The sequence below is a fragment of the Nerophis lumbriciformis genome, linkage group LG32, assembly GCF_033978685.3.
Source record: "Nerophis lumbriciformis linkage group LG32, RoL_Nlum_v2.1, whole genome shotgun sequence".
Taxonomy (NCBI): Eukaryota; Metazoa; Chordata; class Actinopteri; order Syngnathiformes; family Syngnathidae; genus Nerophis; species Nerophis lumbriciformis.
The window spans coordinates 20,140,214-20,156,810 of NC_084579.2; the positions used below are offsets into that span (position 1 = coordinate 20,140,214).

General features: G+C 36.0%; 1 protein-coding gene across 1 annotated transcript in view; it reads right to left on the minus strand.

The window, feature by feature from the left end:
• Nucleotides 1–16,597, minus strand: part of hcn1 (hyperpolarization activated cyclic nucleotide-gated potassium channel 1) — a 302,198-nt gene that overhangs the window by 3,159 nt on the left and 282,442 nt on the right. The window lies entirely within an intron of this gene.

The following is a 16,597-nucleotide window of genomic DNA, read 5'->3' on the forward strand; positions in this document are numbered from 1 at the left end:
CCTACAAGCTGCATCTTTTCACATCCACTAAAAAGGTTCATAATGTCCAAAGTGAGGCGGGAGGGACACTGAATGTCAATGGCAATGGGGGACTAGAAGATCTGAAGGGGGACAAAGAGTGGGCATTTGGGGGGTGGATGGGAGGTGAAGGACACATAAGGAGACAAAGATTACTTGTGACGCAATGGCTGCGAAAGTGCTGATGAAACACGGAATACTGATGAGCGCTCGCCATTCTGGACACTTTTTTTCCACAAGACGACATGTAAGAAGTCTACGAGCATACATGGAGTCACAGTCTATTCCCATCACAAGGACGACTCGACTAAAACACAGCACAGAGACACCTGGAGGATACCGTTCACACGCAATTGTACGCATAGGTCAGGGGTCGGCAACCCGCGGCTCTAGAGCCGCATGCGGCTCTTTAGCGCCGCCCTAGTGGCTCTCTGGAGCTTTTTCAAAAATGTATGAAAAATGGAAAAAGATGAGGGGAAAAATATATTTTTTGTTTTAATATGGTTTCTGTAGGAGGACAAACATGACACAAACCTCCCTAATTGTTATAAAGCACACTGTTTATATTAAACATGCTTCACTGATTCGAGTAATTGGTGAGCGCCGTTTTGTCCTACTAATTATGGCGGTCCTTGAACTCACCGTAGTTTGTTTACGTGTATAACTTTCTCCGACTTTCTAGGGCGTGTTTTATCCACTTCTTTTTCTGTCTCATTTTGTCCACCAAACTTTTAAGGTTGTGCATGAATGCACAAAGGTGAGTTTTGTTGACGTTATTGACTTGTGTGGAGTGCTAATCAGACATATTTGGTCACTGCGTGACTGCAAGCTAATTGATGCTAACATGCTATTTAGGCTAGCTATATGTACATATTGCATCATTATGCCTCATTTGTAGCTATATTTGAGGTCATATAGTTTCTTTTAAGTCCTCTTAATTCAATTTATATCTCATGACACACTATCTGTATGTAATATGGCTTTTAATTTTTTGCGGCTCCAGACAGATTTGTTTTTGTATTTTTGGTCCAATATGGCTCTTTCAACATTATGGGTTGCCGACCCCTGGCATAGAAGGTCAAGTAAAGGAGTCTATTGTTAGCGTTGTCTGCGAACACTGCAAAAACTGAAATGACGCAAGATGAAATACCTGAAATCAAGGTTCAAAATATGTACTTGTGTATCTTAAAGGGAAATTGCACTTTTTTTTTTGGAACTTTGCCTTGTAATTCACAATCCTTATGAGAGACAAGAACACACATCTTTTTTTTTTAATGCATTCTAACTTGTAAATAAAAGTCAGCTTACAACGGAGCCAATGGGAGCCATGACGTCATTGTAGTACCGGTACCAAAATGATTTAGATACTTTTCTAAATAAAGGGGACCACAAAAAATTGCATTATTGGCTTGATTTTGACAAAAAATCTTAGGGTACATTAAACATATGTTTCTTATTGCAAGTTTGTCCTTAAATAAAATACTGAACATACAAGACAACTTGTCTTTTATTGCTAAGTACGCAAATTTAGCTGCTGACATATGCAGTAACATATTGTGTCATTTTCCATTCTATTATTTTGTCAACATTATCAAGGACAAGCGGTAGAAAATGAATTATTAATCTACTTGTTCATTTACTGTTAATATCTGCTTACTTTCTCTTTTAACATGTTCTATCTACACTTCTGTTAAAATGTAATAATCACTTATTCTTCTCTTGTTTGATACTTTACATTAGTTTTGGATGATACCACAAATGTGGGTATCAATCCGATACCAATTAGTTACAGGATCATATATTGGTCATATTCAAAGTCCTCATGTTTACATATTTCCTGAGTTTATAAACATAATATAAATTAAAAAAAAAACTAAACAAGATGTTGTGATGCCAAAAAAATATCGACGTAATCATAATAGTATTGACTAGACACGCTCCTGTACTTGGTATCATTACAGTGGATGTCAGGTGTAGATCCACCAATGGCGTTTGTTTACATTTTGACACCGGTGAGCTACGATGTGTAGTGAAGCATGTTTAGCTATTCCTTGTCCTGCAGGGATGATACTTGTAAGAAACTTACTTTATTTGTCGCCATGGAGGCGAGGATTAGTGATTTAGAAGTAAACTGGGGCTGGACTTTAGCCGCTAGCTAGCTAGCCATGTCTTAAAGTACCTCTTCCGGTGGGCGTTTCAGTGTTATAACTTCACCTTTATCTTTACTTTTTAAGCCAAAATGCGTCCGTTCTCCCTTTTCTGTCTACACACTGTGTCTGCTTGTAAGTACTCCGTGATTGTGCGCTGCCGAACATGCTCGTCTGCTCGTAAACCAGCAATGACACGACGTGACGAGGAGGAGGCGGTATAGCACCGAATATGATTAATTAGTATCGCGGTACTATACTAATACCGGTATACCGTACAACCTACGTCATTGCGTCTATTCCGACCTTAAAACCAAATAAATAACCACCAACAAATCGCCAACAATACTCCCTTTACATTTCGTGACCTGAATATGAACCAAGTATAAGTGATATTGTTATCATAAGCGTTAACGTTAAGGACCTACATTTAGCGCCGTATTGATCAGAGAGATGTCACTTACTTCTGTTATCAGCTGGTGAGCTGCTTTCTCACCTCGGAGCTCGTGAAAGTTAATTCTAGATTATAAGTCATGTCTCTCACCTTAGTAGTAAAATGATGTGGACATAAAGTGAGAAGATGGTGCACTTTAAAAGCCAACTTAGAATGCTAATGCTATAACAATGCCAAAATTTTTTCTTCTTCACAAGGATTATGAGTCATTCTTTATCTAAACGGGAACATATTAACATCCTAACAGTCAGCATTCCAGTGAGAGCAGACATTGTACAGTAAGTGATGTTTTATCATGTTTGTTGGGTCTCATGAACTCTGCACAGTAAGTAGGAATCAGTGATATTGTCGAAGGAAAAAGCAAACGTTGTCATGCGTTTTTGAAATTAATGCATGCCATATGCTTAAAATGATAAAAAAATACGTAAATATTACACGTTATTATAAATGTGCCTGTTACTACTTTACATATATACTTACAGCATTAATATACAACTTTGATGGAGGTGTTTGGATGCTTTTTAAGCGCTTTATTGGCGGAATAGACCGGCTCCCATAAACTCCATTGCAAGTGAACTTTTCATCACATTTATTTACTAGTTAGAATGCATCAAAACAAAACAAAAACATATGAGTGCTTGTCTTACATAAGGATTGTGAATGATAGAATGATTAAAAAAAAAAGGGCAGTTCCCTTTTAAGCAGTGTGTGCTAAAATATGACATATAGTTCTTGAATTAAGCCAAATAAATCAACACAAAAACTAAAACTTTGTTTTGTTGACCCGAATGTACGACAATTCCTCTTTTTCAGGTTCTGTTTTTTTTTTAAGACACATTTCATTAAAATCAAATCAAGATGTTTTTTGTAATGTTCATAACTTCAGTAGATAAAATGCAAAATAAATAAAAAATTAAGCTTGATAGTTAGCATCATAACCGCATAACTATTTGAATGAGAAAACTGTGGTGGGCATATACTGTATATATATATATATAAATATATATATATAGTGCGATGAAGGAGGAGATATATACGTATATACATATATACAGTACATATTTAAGAGTTATTTCTTTCTATAGTCATATTTGAAATACAGTAGCTAGTGTTTTCCATTTGTACTCTTTCTATTTTTTCTTCTTCTTATGCCCGCTAATGCACTTTGAGTTACCTTGAGCTTTGTAATGTAGGGAGTTGGAGTACTCCTTTTTTTTTTTTTTTACTCATCCTGAGCTGAACAATGAACTTGTGTATTCCTTTTGGAGGGTGGGGGCTATTGGCAGATTAAAGAAGTAGTCGCATCCTCATGAGTGTTAGATCAACCGGGGTAGACAGATTGAATGTGTTGTTTTGAGGTTGGTCTCCCAAAGCTTTGGAATGAATTGCAAAATACCTATTCTGTTCTGGTGTTCCTTCATACTCAGTTTATATGTCATCCAAAAGAATTTGGGATTGACCAGCAATTTAGATTCCCTTGAAAGAAGGACTGGTCGGAACGCAACAGCGACCACCCGTTGAATTGCATGTGTAAACCTTTATATATACGTAAACTTTTTTATTTGTTTCTAGATAAAAAAGTAACTTGTTATATTTTTGTAAATACGATAGTCTCAGATTTAAGTAGATATAACTTCAGATAAGCAAACTGGTTTAAGATTGTAAGAACCAATATCTTGTTAGTGTGTTGATTCCAGGTATTTGATTTTGTTTAGGGTTCCGTTTCTGCAGTGTGCAGATAAAGTCGCTTTGAAGGTGACATTTATATATGTTTATTTACAAACATAATTATGCACAAAGCACACAGAATATGTGCTTCTGTGAACTGGACTGCACAATCAAATGACACAATACTTGGTTTTATCATGGAGGCTTTTTCGAGATCCCCCGGGCATTTTAATTATAATTGATTCAAATTAAAAATATATTAATTATACGTCACAAAAAGGTCATTTTGCGCCTACAGGCACCAGGAATGTTGTCACAAGTCGTGGACCGTGATATTAGCAGCAGGTTTATCCATCGAACACGTGTTTCAGAGCCAAATATTGACGATGAAGTGACTGAGGCGAAAATTATGCCTTCTTGTCGTCCTTTTGTATTGACAGTCTGTGACATAGCACTGGTGGCTAAAGAAGACAGAGTGGACTACAAGTGTGCTGAAGGCTTTAGCCTCGGTCACTCCATCATGACAGCTCGCCCACAAGGGGCCTAACATTTCTCCGCTCTCAAGCTACCAAACTTGTCCGCTTTTTAAGAAGAATTGATCTCTCCTCTGCAGAAACATTTCTCACTATAGGCTTGAAAGCACTAAATCTAGCTATCACCCACAGACTAACACAAACCCTTTCACTTACAATGCGGTTTTTATGGCATTTTGAAAGATGATTGGGTTTAGCTCTGCGGATTGGAAGGACAGTACAGATGAAAACCAATCATCTGGAAACTGCCAGATGTTCACTATATGTCAAAAACATATGAAATCTGTCACAATTTTTGTCTGCTTCACTTGCTGATTTTCTGAAAGCTAAAGTATCTACAAACTAAAATGACAACCTGAAATAATTTGGCAACTTTCGATTTTGGTGAGGACAACACCACTGCAGAGGTAGTACGGAACCTGTTCTGTCCCGATCAATCAGTTATATCAGCCGTTTCGGACGTAAATTGATGCTATGCTAGCCGGTGGCTAAAGTGACATAGCAGCTCTTAGCTATATTTTTGCGGTTTGTTAAAAACTGTCAGGGGAACAAACACGAAAAAAGTCCTATAACCTGTCGTAAGTTCCGCAACTTGTGAATTTGACAAGTGATCATATGAGTTCAAGATTCAACATTGATTGATTGATTAATTTATTGAAACTTTTATTAGTAGATTGCACAGTACAGCACATATTCTGTACAATTGACCACTAAATGGTAACACCCGAATAAGTTTTTTTTGTTTAAGTCGGGGTCCACGTAAATCAATTCATGGTATGCAGTAAAACTATAACGTTCCGATAGTTTGTGTGTTTTGTGCGCAGGAATACAAACACAGAGGTTTATATGGATTTACAACCATGTTCTGTCTCAATCATTAATACGACGTTAGGCGGTAGCTAAAGTTACCCACAGTAGCTTTGCATCTAATGAAGTTCTGTATGTAAGAAGAGAAATGAGAAAAATATCGTACAACCTGTTAAAAGTTGTCTTCGTCATTATGTTGACAAATGATCAATAGAATCGTATGTTTAAAATAGTTAGTGTATTACGTGCGCAGTAACTTTAAAACCAACAGTACAACAGTAGTAGTCGTTAATTTACGCCCATGTTGTTCCGATCAATCAGTCGAAATGGCTGCTCCTGATGTAAATCTGAGCTAAGTCTTAGCTAATTTAGTGGCTAGTAAAATATTGAATTTAAGAGGAAAAACAGAAATAGCCCAACACGAAAAAGTACTACAACCTTTGGGAAATCACGCAGCTTGTTAATTGGGGAAGTGATCATGAAAGCTAAGATTCAACAGTAGAATCATAAATGTTTTGGGGGTTTTTATATGCACTTACTTAAACAGGAACACTACTACACATGTAATAGTTCATTTCCGATCAAATTTTGTTTTGATCTAGCACTCGCATTAGCCGATATGGACATTCAGTAAATTGTGACTAAAATCACTTTGCTGCTTTTAGCTACTTTTGCGGCAGGTGAAATACTGTATGAAAGCGAACAAATTTAAGCAGCTAAACACGAAAAAGTTGTATAATCTTTTGGAAGCAGTGCAGTTCAAAAATGTGACAAGTGATTATAAAACGTACGATTCAACAGGGGAGTCATAAACGTACAATACTTTGTGTGCTTTATGCGCAGTAGTTAAACACTAAAACTACTACACGTGGAATCGCTAAATTCCAACACTATTTTGTCCTGATTAGCCCATTTAGACATGAATCTGCACTATGTTGCGCTAGGTGGTGGCTAATCAATTCTTAGCGAGTTTTGTGGCTAGTGAAATATACCGTATTTTTCGGACTATAAGTCGCAGTTTTTTTCATAGTTTGGCCGGGGGTGCGACTTATACTCAGGAGCGACTTATGTGTGAAATTATTAACACATTACCGTAAAATATCAAATAATATTATTTAGCTCATTCACGTAAGAGACTAGACGTATAAGATTTCATCGGATTTAGCGATTAGGAGTGACAGATTTTTTGGTAAACATATAGTATGTTCTATATGCTATAGTTATTTGAATGACTCTTACCATAATATGTTATGTTAACATACCAGGCACGTTCTCAGTTGGTTATTTATGCCTCATATAACATACAATTATTCAGCCTGTTCACTATTCTTTATTTATTTTAAATTGCCTTTCAGATGTCTATTCTTGGTGTTGGGTTTTATCAAATAAATTTCCCCCAAAAATGCGACTTATATATGTTTTTTTCCTTCTTTATTATGCATTTTCGGCCGGTGCGATTTATACTCCGGAGCGACTTATACTCCGAAAAATACGGTAGTATGTACGTGAAAAAACAGAAACAGCAAAACATCAAAAAAAAATTGTATAACCTTTCAGACGTTGCGTAGCTCGTTAATTTCACAAGTGATCATAAAATCGCAAAAAGCCGCTGCCTGACCAGGGCTCAGAAAATCTGCAGAGACTCCTCCCACACCCACCAAGGACTGTTTTCACTGCTGGACTCTAGAAAGAGGTTCCGCAGCCTCCGTAGCAGAACCTCCAGGTTCTGTAACAGCTTCATCCCTCAGGCCATAAGACTCTTGAACGCATCATAATAATCCCTTCAATTCCCCCCAAAAACGGCTTAACTCGCTGGAATATAAAGACAATATAACATATATCCATAAACGTGGATGCATATGCAATAGTGCAATATATTTATCTGTACAGTAATCTATTTATTTATATCTGCACCTTATTGCTCTTTTACAACGAGATAATGCAACAAAATTTCTTCTTATCTGTACTGTAAAGTTCAAATTGGAATGACAGTATAGTCATAAATGTACAGTACAGTAGTTTGTGTTTTTTTGTGCGCAGTCACTTAAACCTGAACCCCACTATCGAGGTAGCAAAAAAAAACCTCAAAGTAACTCGACCTAAAGTGAGAAATGAAAAACAGATATTTAAACAAACAACAGCAAAAAAAACAAACAGAGAAATCCATGAAGAAAACTGTGAAAACAAGTGAAAAGTGAACACAAACAGACAAACATCAACATTAGTATGAAAACCAACATGATTGAAATTAGGAGTGAGGTCCCCATATACTCATTTCCATTCATAACCATGCCTTTAACGAAGAATTACAAAGCAATAAAACACAATATCAGAAATTATATCTTTAATCAGCTCTTACTTCTTAATCCTTACAGATTTCAACAGGTCTAAATGTTTCAAAAAGTTGGTATGGGTGATATATACATTTTTGGGTGGACAAAAAAATGGGACAAAAGTTATAATTTTGTGATATAAACCAAATTTAAAACATGAACCTAATCTGCAGAAATGGTTTGTTAACCTTTGAGATGATAATCAATAATCCAGGTGATTATTCTAAGGGAGGAAGTCAAAAGAATAAAATGGCATGTGGACACTGAATGAGGTATCTTTGTTTCCTGGATTGTCTCCCTTGTTGACATTGAGAATGTGTCCATCCGATGATGACTGGACTTTATGTGCATGTAGTCTAGTGTGAGGGTCGGGTGGGGGGAGGGAAAGGGGGGTAGGTTAGGGGACAAGCTTTTGAAGCATGAATTTAGTAGCGGCCCCAACTAAGCAAGCCTCTGGATGTTTTTTTTTGTTGTTTTTTTTTAGCCCCCTGTTTGAGAGTTGGAATGAAGTGTTTACCTGGTGCCTACTCGTCGCCCAGGACACTCTTGAAAACGAGATGTGCTCGTCTCAAGACGGACTCCTGGTCAGATAATTTTTAAATAGATAAAAGATCATGTCAAATGTGCAACATGTTTTCTTTCCTTCTTTTTTTCTTTCCTTAAATAAGAGCAAGACAAGCATGTAACCAAATGCAGTTCATATATAAATATGAATATATATATATATATATATAGAAACGATACAGTCATGACAACGCGTCTTCCCTTGTATGAGACAAACCCCCCTTTTTTTGTGGTGGTGGTGGTGGGCGGAAACAGCATGGAGCCACTCTGAGAGGTGTCACTCAGACTGGACAGCTGTCTTTCTGTTTTTGTTTGTTTTTTCAAATACAGATGTCAGAAAAAGGGCAAATGCAGATTATTTTCACTTAGTTTAGAGGGCATCATGTTGTCAAGGCAACAGCAGGGACAAATTTAAACGCCATACAGCTACAAACTGACAATGCAACCCTGTCTCCTTTGATTTACGCCATTATACAACAACGCAAAGGGATCGGTTTTCAAAATTATGTTTTGCTATCCCTATCAAATTCTGTTTCACAGCAAATGTATCATGAAAACTGGGGGGTTTAAAATTAAAAAACAACAACAATAAATACACGTGAAAATGCAAATGAATGAGGAAAGGTCCTACATGCATTAGGACGCATATCGTATTTCTTTAAACCAGTGGTTGCTCATCCATTGAATGCCTTACCCCAAATTATCACCGCTTGCATAAATAAATACAATTGTTTACCCTCCTTGTGCCAATTACCGGTTACAATTACCTTTACTATTAGAGACACTGCCACGTATGTACATGGCACCTGTAAAGCCGACATTTACAATACGATTTACAACCAGAAAAGTAAAAACTAAGTGGTTGCAATTAACTTGACTATGACTGCGTCCTGACACAGTGATATGGCATCTGTAAAGCTGACGTTTAATGTGGAGAGCTGCTGCATGCATATCAACCATACGACTTATGATGGCTTTTTATACCAATTTACCAATTTATTATACCAAATATATATATATATATATATATATATATATATATATATATATATATATATATATATATATATATATATATATATATATATATATATATATATATATGTATATACGTCTATAAAGATATATGTGCATATGTAAATATAAATATATGTATGTATATATATATATATATATATATATATATATATATATATATATATATATATATATATACATATATATGTATATATATTATATATATATATATATATATATATATTATATATATATATATATACATATATATATGTATATAGATTATATATATATATATATATATATATATTATATATATATATATATATATATATATATACATATATATATATATATATACACATATGTCTACATATGTGTATATATGTCTATAAATATGTATGTGCATATGTATATACATATATACATACACACATACATACATATATTTACATATGCACATATATATTTATAGACATATATATATATATATACATACACATACATACATATATTTACATATGCACATATATATATATATATATATATATATATATATATATATATATATATATATATATATATATATATATATATATATATATATATATATATATATATGTATATATGTATGTGTGAGAAAAAAAATCACAAGACTACTTCATCTCTACAGGCCTGTTTCATGAGGGGTTCCCTCAATCATCAGGTATCGAGCACTATTTTTTGGATAACCTTATTAAGACATATATATATATATATATATATATATATATATATATATATATATATATATATATATATATATATATATATATATATATATATGACTATTTACATTGTAGATTGTCACTGAAGGCATCAAAACTATGAATGAACACATGTGGAGTTATGTACTTAACAAAAAAGGTTTTATATTCTGTTTTTTTCAAAATAGCCACCCTTTGGTCAGATTACTGCTTTGCACACTCTTGGCATTCTCTCGATGAGCTTCAAGCACACCTGTGAAGTGAAAACCATTTCTAGTGACTACCTCTTGAAGCTCATCGAGAGAATACCAAGAGTGTGCAAAAAAGTGATCAGAGCAAAGGGTGGCTATTTTGAAGAAACTAGAATACAAAACATGTTTTCAGTTATTTCACCTTTTTTTGTTAAGTACATAACTCCACATGTGTTACTTCATAGTTTTGATGCCTTCAGTGACAATCTACAATGTAAATAGTCATGAAAAAAAAAACCACATTGAATGAGAAGGTGTGTCGAAACTTTTGGCCTGTACTGTATATATAGGGAAGATTTAGGAAGATTTTTCAGGTTCTGATTCCACTTTCGAGCCTGCTAATCGATTTGGTTCCTTAACGGTTCTCTATCGATTCTTATTTGGACAAAAAAGAAAAAAAGGTGGATTAGCCTCAATTTAGTTTAGTTTAGAGGTAACATGACCTTACAAAGCCTACAGTGAGATCACATACATAACATAGAATATATATTTTTTTGATAATAAATGCAATAAATAAATATTCTTCAGTAGAATTTGACAAAATAAATTATGTGGAAATTACACAAGAATGTAATATTTAGTGAGATGTGATAACTTATCACATGCAAAGTGAGATATGTCAATATTATTATAATGTTGATTATTGTGGCTTAGAGGCTTATAAAACCTTGAATTGAAAATCTCAGAAAATGTGAGTCATAATGATCACAATTATAACAAAGGCTTGACATATCTCACTTTGTATGTAATGAGTTTAAATCACATATTAGTTTCACATTTGAAGTTAATTGCTGACATGAATGGACTTTTACACAATATTCCAATGTTTTGAGTTTCACTTGTATAATATAATGACTGAGTGGAAATGTTGTTGGAGGAAAACATGCAACTTTTCCCTGACTACAATTGAACATTCACCTACCGACAATTAGGAGTGTTTACTGCAGCAAATCTATGCAAGCTTTTGACCACAAACTTAGTTGCTGCTCCGTGACATTTGTCTAGCGGCAGACGTGAACTGGAGCGGGAACTGCCCGCCTCGGAGCCAGTCACAATCTGTCTCTTGTCATGCTCATCTAAATGACAAGTCATTCATTTCAATTGAACAAATAATAGCGCTAACGTTATAGGAGGTGTTAGTTAGTACCTGTTGTATTCAGATGGCGTGCTAGCGTTACTGCTGCTGGGATGAGATCGCAGCAGTTCAAAAATGTGACCTTCATTTATAGTTATTGCATGCTGCGTGTTCAAATGTTTCAGCATATTGCTCGTATGTCCTCCTCTTGAGGAACCAGCAGCCTTATAATTATTTCAAGTAGCGCTATTACAATCTTTTCTCTTAAAATGTTTGTTTCGACCAGGCATCGCCATCTTGAGATCTGATGTCACTATGCAATACCCACGTTGCGTAATGATGTCATCCCCACCCAGAAGCATCGATAAGATAAGTGCTTCACAAAATGACAAGCGATTCCATTGATACACTGGGACCCGGTTCTGAATGTATGTGTGTATGTGACATACATATACATACATACATACACTATATATTAGGGGTGTAACGGTACGTGTTTTGTATTGAACCGTTTCGGTACGGGGGTTCCGGTTCGATTCGGAGGTGTACCGAACGAGTTTCCACACGAACATATGAAGTAGCCGCCTATGCTAAAGTCTTAACAAGCTGCTCCGCTTCCTTCTGCCTCTGTCTCCTCCACAGCACCCAGCATTGTCCCACCCACACAACCATCTGATTGGTTACAACCACAGCGATAACAGCCAATCAGCAGTGCGTATTCAGAGCGGTAACAGCCAATCAGCAGTGCGTATTCAGAGCGCATGGATTCAGTGCTTCTGCGGTTGGGTTAGCAGATAGGTGTTTAGCCGGTAAGCATCAGGCAGCGGACTCTCCCCAAATTAAAATAAACACCTCCCAGTCAACTACTAGTAACATCACTATGAGCCCGTTGACGTTCTAGAAACAAACTGCAGCTCAGCTCGCTCGCAGTCCTGGCTTGAGGTGAAGGCTAATTAGCTTTTAGCGTAACGCTAGCTCATTTTGCGGTGTGTGGGTGTGTTAGCGCATTGTGCGGTGTGTGTGTGTGTGTGTTGTGTCTGTGATGAAAATCAACTACAGGCTTCCCAAATACTGTAATACATTAAGCATGATGAGTTGACTTGAAACTGTTTAATGTTGCACTTTTTATATGTAGAAGAAAAGTTTTATCATTTCATTTAATCTGAGCAACAACTTGAGGCAGTTTAATGTTGATTATCGTGGACAGAATTATTAGTGTTCCCAATGTTAAAAGGATAAAGCCATTGTTTACAAATTTGGTAAATAAATAACCAAAAAATGTATATATATATATATATACATATATGTATATATATATATATATATATACACATATATATATACACACACATATATATATATATATATATATATATATATATATATATATATATATATATATATATATATATATATACATATATACACACACACATATATATATATATATATATATATATATATATATATATATATATATATATATATATATATATATATATAGACTTATTTAATTTTCTGATTCTTGGGGTGACGATTCAATTCAGAATTGATTCCTGATTCAAACTAATTCTTGAATATATTAAGTGGTATAAAAATAATGACAAAACCTTTTCCAAGCGAGTTACAGGTTACAATAGATACTCTTGGCTGTTGACATATGATGTGTGGACTGGACTGGACATGGCCTTAATGCAAAAAATTGCCATTAACCGTTGTGGCTGTAGGCGACCTCTTGATTATTTGTTAACTCATCAAGATAGCCATATCTGGTCAGGCACTTTTATCTACCTCCGCATGCACTTTAAAAAGTTGGTATACGCTGGGTTACACTTACACTTTACAATGAACTTATCAGCGGTATAATTGCTGACTGAGCAGTGTGTTCCTTACCACTATGACACAATTGCTGCTGTCTTGTGCAATATACTTGCTAATAATTTACCCTGTAGTTCAAAAGAGGTCGGTTTTCTTTTGCCACTTTCTCATGCACCCCACTTTATCATTAACACCCCATGAAGGTAAACAAACACAAGAGCATTTACAGTACCTGGTTTTTAAATATTTTAGTTAGAATTCATGTAACGTGTATTGTAGGCTGACGTACTTCTGAGGAGAAAAGGTTGCCTCGTTTCGTGAAACACATTTCCGTCATCTTAGATGGAAGAGTGCAAATTGGTGTTGTTGTGTTAAAGCAGACTGTCCTGACACTGTGTTCCAGCACCTCAGTATAGTAATATCAATAAGAGGACAGTTTGGGGCATTTTGACGCGCCTGGAGGATGCACAAATACAGAGACATTACAAAGAAAAAGCACACTGCAGCTCCACCAACTGACAACAAAATGGGCACACGGCAAACTTCCTGTTAGCTGTCATTGGCCGGTCTGGACCGGCCTATGACTGCAGTAATTGTTACACAACTAAACTATCTATTGTTTAAAAGCAGTTTAGACATACTTTAATACAATATACAAACCCTGTTTCCATATGAGTTGGGAAATTGTGTTAGATGTAAATATAAACGGAATACAATGATTTGCAAATCCTTTTCAACCCATATTCAATTGAATGCACTACAAAGACAAGATATTTGATGTTCAAACTCATAAACTTAAATTTTTTTTGCAAATAATAATTAACTTAGAATTTCATGGCTGCAAAACGTGCCAAAGTAGTTGGGAAAGGGCATGTTCACCACTGTGTTACATGGCCTTTCCTTTTAACAACACTCAGTAAACGTTTGGGAACTGAGGAGACACATTTTTTAAGCTTGTTAGGTGGAATTCTTTCCCATTCTTGCTTGATGTACAACTTAAGTTGTTCAACAGTCCGGGGGTCTCCGTTGTGGTATTTTAGGCTTCATAATACGCCACACATTTTCAATGGGAGACAGGTCTGGACTACAGGCAGGCCAGTCTAGTACCCGCACTCTTTTACTTTGAAGCCACGTTGATGTAACACGTGGCTTGGCATTGTCTTGCTGAAATAAGCAGGGGCGTCCATGGTAACGTTGCTTGGATGGCAACATATGTTGCTCCAAAACCTGTATGTACCTTTCAGCATTAATGGCGCCTTCACAGATGTGTAAGTTACCCATGTCTTGGGCACTAATACACCCCCATACCATCACAGATGCTGGCTTTTCAACTTTGCGCCTATAACAATCTGGATGGTTCTTTTCCTCTTTGGTCCGGAGGACACGACTTCCACAGTTTCCAATAACAATTTGAAATGTGGACTTTTCAGACCACAGAACACTTTTCCACTTTGTATCAGTCCATCTTAGATGAGCTCAGGCCCAGCGAAGCCGACTGCGTTTCTGGGTGCTGTTGATAAACGGTTTTCGCCTTGCATAGGAGAGTTTAAACTTGCACTTACAGATGTAGCGACCAACTGTAGTTACTGACAGTGGGTTTCTGAAGTGTTCCTGAGCCCATGTGGTGATATCCTTTACACACTGATGTCGCTTGTTGATGCAGTACAGCCTGAGGGATCAAAGGTCACGGGCTTAGCTGCTTACGTGCAGTGATTTCTCCAGATTCTCTGAACCCTTTGATGATATTACGGACCATAGATGGTGAAATCCCTAAATTCCTTGCAATAGCTGGTTGAGAAATAATTTTCTTAAACTGTTCAACAATTTGCTCAAGCATTTGTTGACAAAGTGGTGACCTTCGCCCCATCCTTGTTTGTGAATGCCGGAGCATTTCATGGAATCTACTTTTATACCCAATCATGGCACCCACCTGTTCCAATTTGCCTGTTCACCTGTGGGATGTTCCAAATAAGTGTTTGATGAGCATTCCTCAACTTTATCAGTATTTATTGCCACCTTTCCCAACTTCTTTGTCACGTGTTGCTGGCATCAAATGCTAGAGTTAATGATTATTTGCAAAAAAAAAAAATGTTTATCAGTTTGAACATCAAATATGTTGTCTTTGTAGCATATTCAACTGAATATGGGTTGAAAATTATTTGCAAATCATTGTATTCCGTTTATATTTACATCTAACACAATTTCCCAACTCATATGGAAACGGGGTTTGTACACACGCAATGGAAGAATAAGCATTATTCACGTGGATAAAACCACTTTTAAGGGACGTGACCAGGACATCCATAGTTAACAAAAAAAACAACTATTAAATGTCACATCCTGGAGTTTTTAGCAAAGATGCGCTATTTTTAGGACACGGCGTATGACAATGCATGAATACACTTTGATTGTTTTATCTGAGCGCGTAATTAGCCAAAAGCAACACCGAGGCATGAGAGGGAGGATGCTGGGCTTGTTTCCAGCCGCCCTGTGGGGAAAGCCGAGCTGTCGAGCCTGCACCGTTTCATGTTTTTTGGGGTAATGAGTGCACGGTGTGGCCCGTAAGTCGCCCGTGCGGCCCACCAAAAAAAAAAAAAAAAAGACGTAAAGTTCTACCTTCCTGTGATGTGCGCTTCTCATCTTTAAGGAAACCCTGAGCATGTCTTTAAAGTTATATATGTGATATGAAACTCATGATATATGATATTGGCCTCGTAGGTGTCACTATAATGCATCACTGGTTGCAATTTTCTGACATCAATCTTTGCCGTTTTTCCCACCGATAAGACGAGGAGGAAGCAGTAAATTTCTTCTAAATAAATATCTTTCAAATATTTTTCTTTGATGGCTCAAGGCTGCTAAAAGAGCATCATTGGGGGACAAGGCTAATAATCTCATCGCAATGCAACATGCCCGCCCCCCATTGTTGTGATATGTATTTAAATGTTATATAGAATGATATTTATTTCACATTTTATCATACAATGCAAACGAGTCCCACTAGTTCCCTTTAAGATTAAACCAAAGCCGATAATACAAGGGAAAAATATATATTTTAATTTTTTTGATATAAAATACTCAAGTCGAAAAAACGAGAAAAATATGCCCAAACACATGCAAAAATGTGTTACACAACAGTTAACTTATTTTTTACATTTGAATGGCA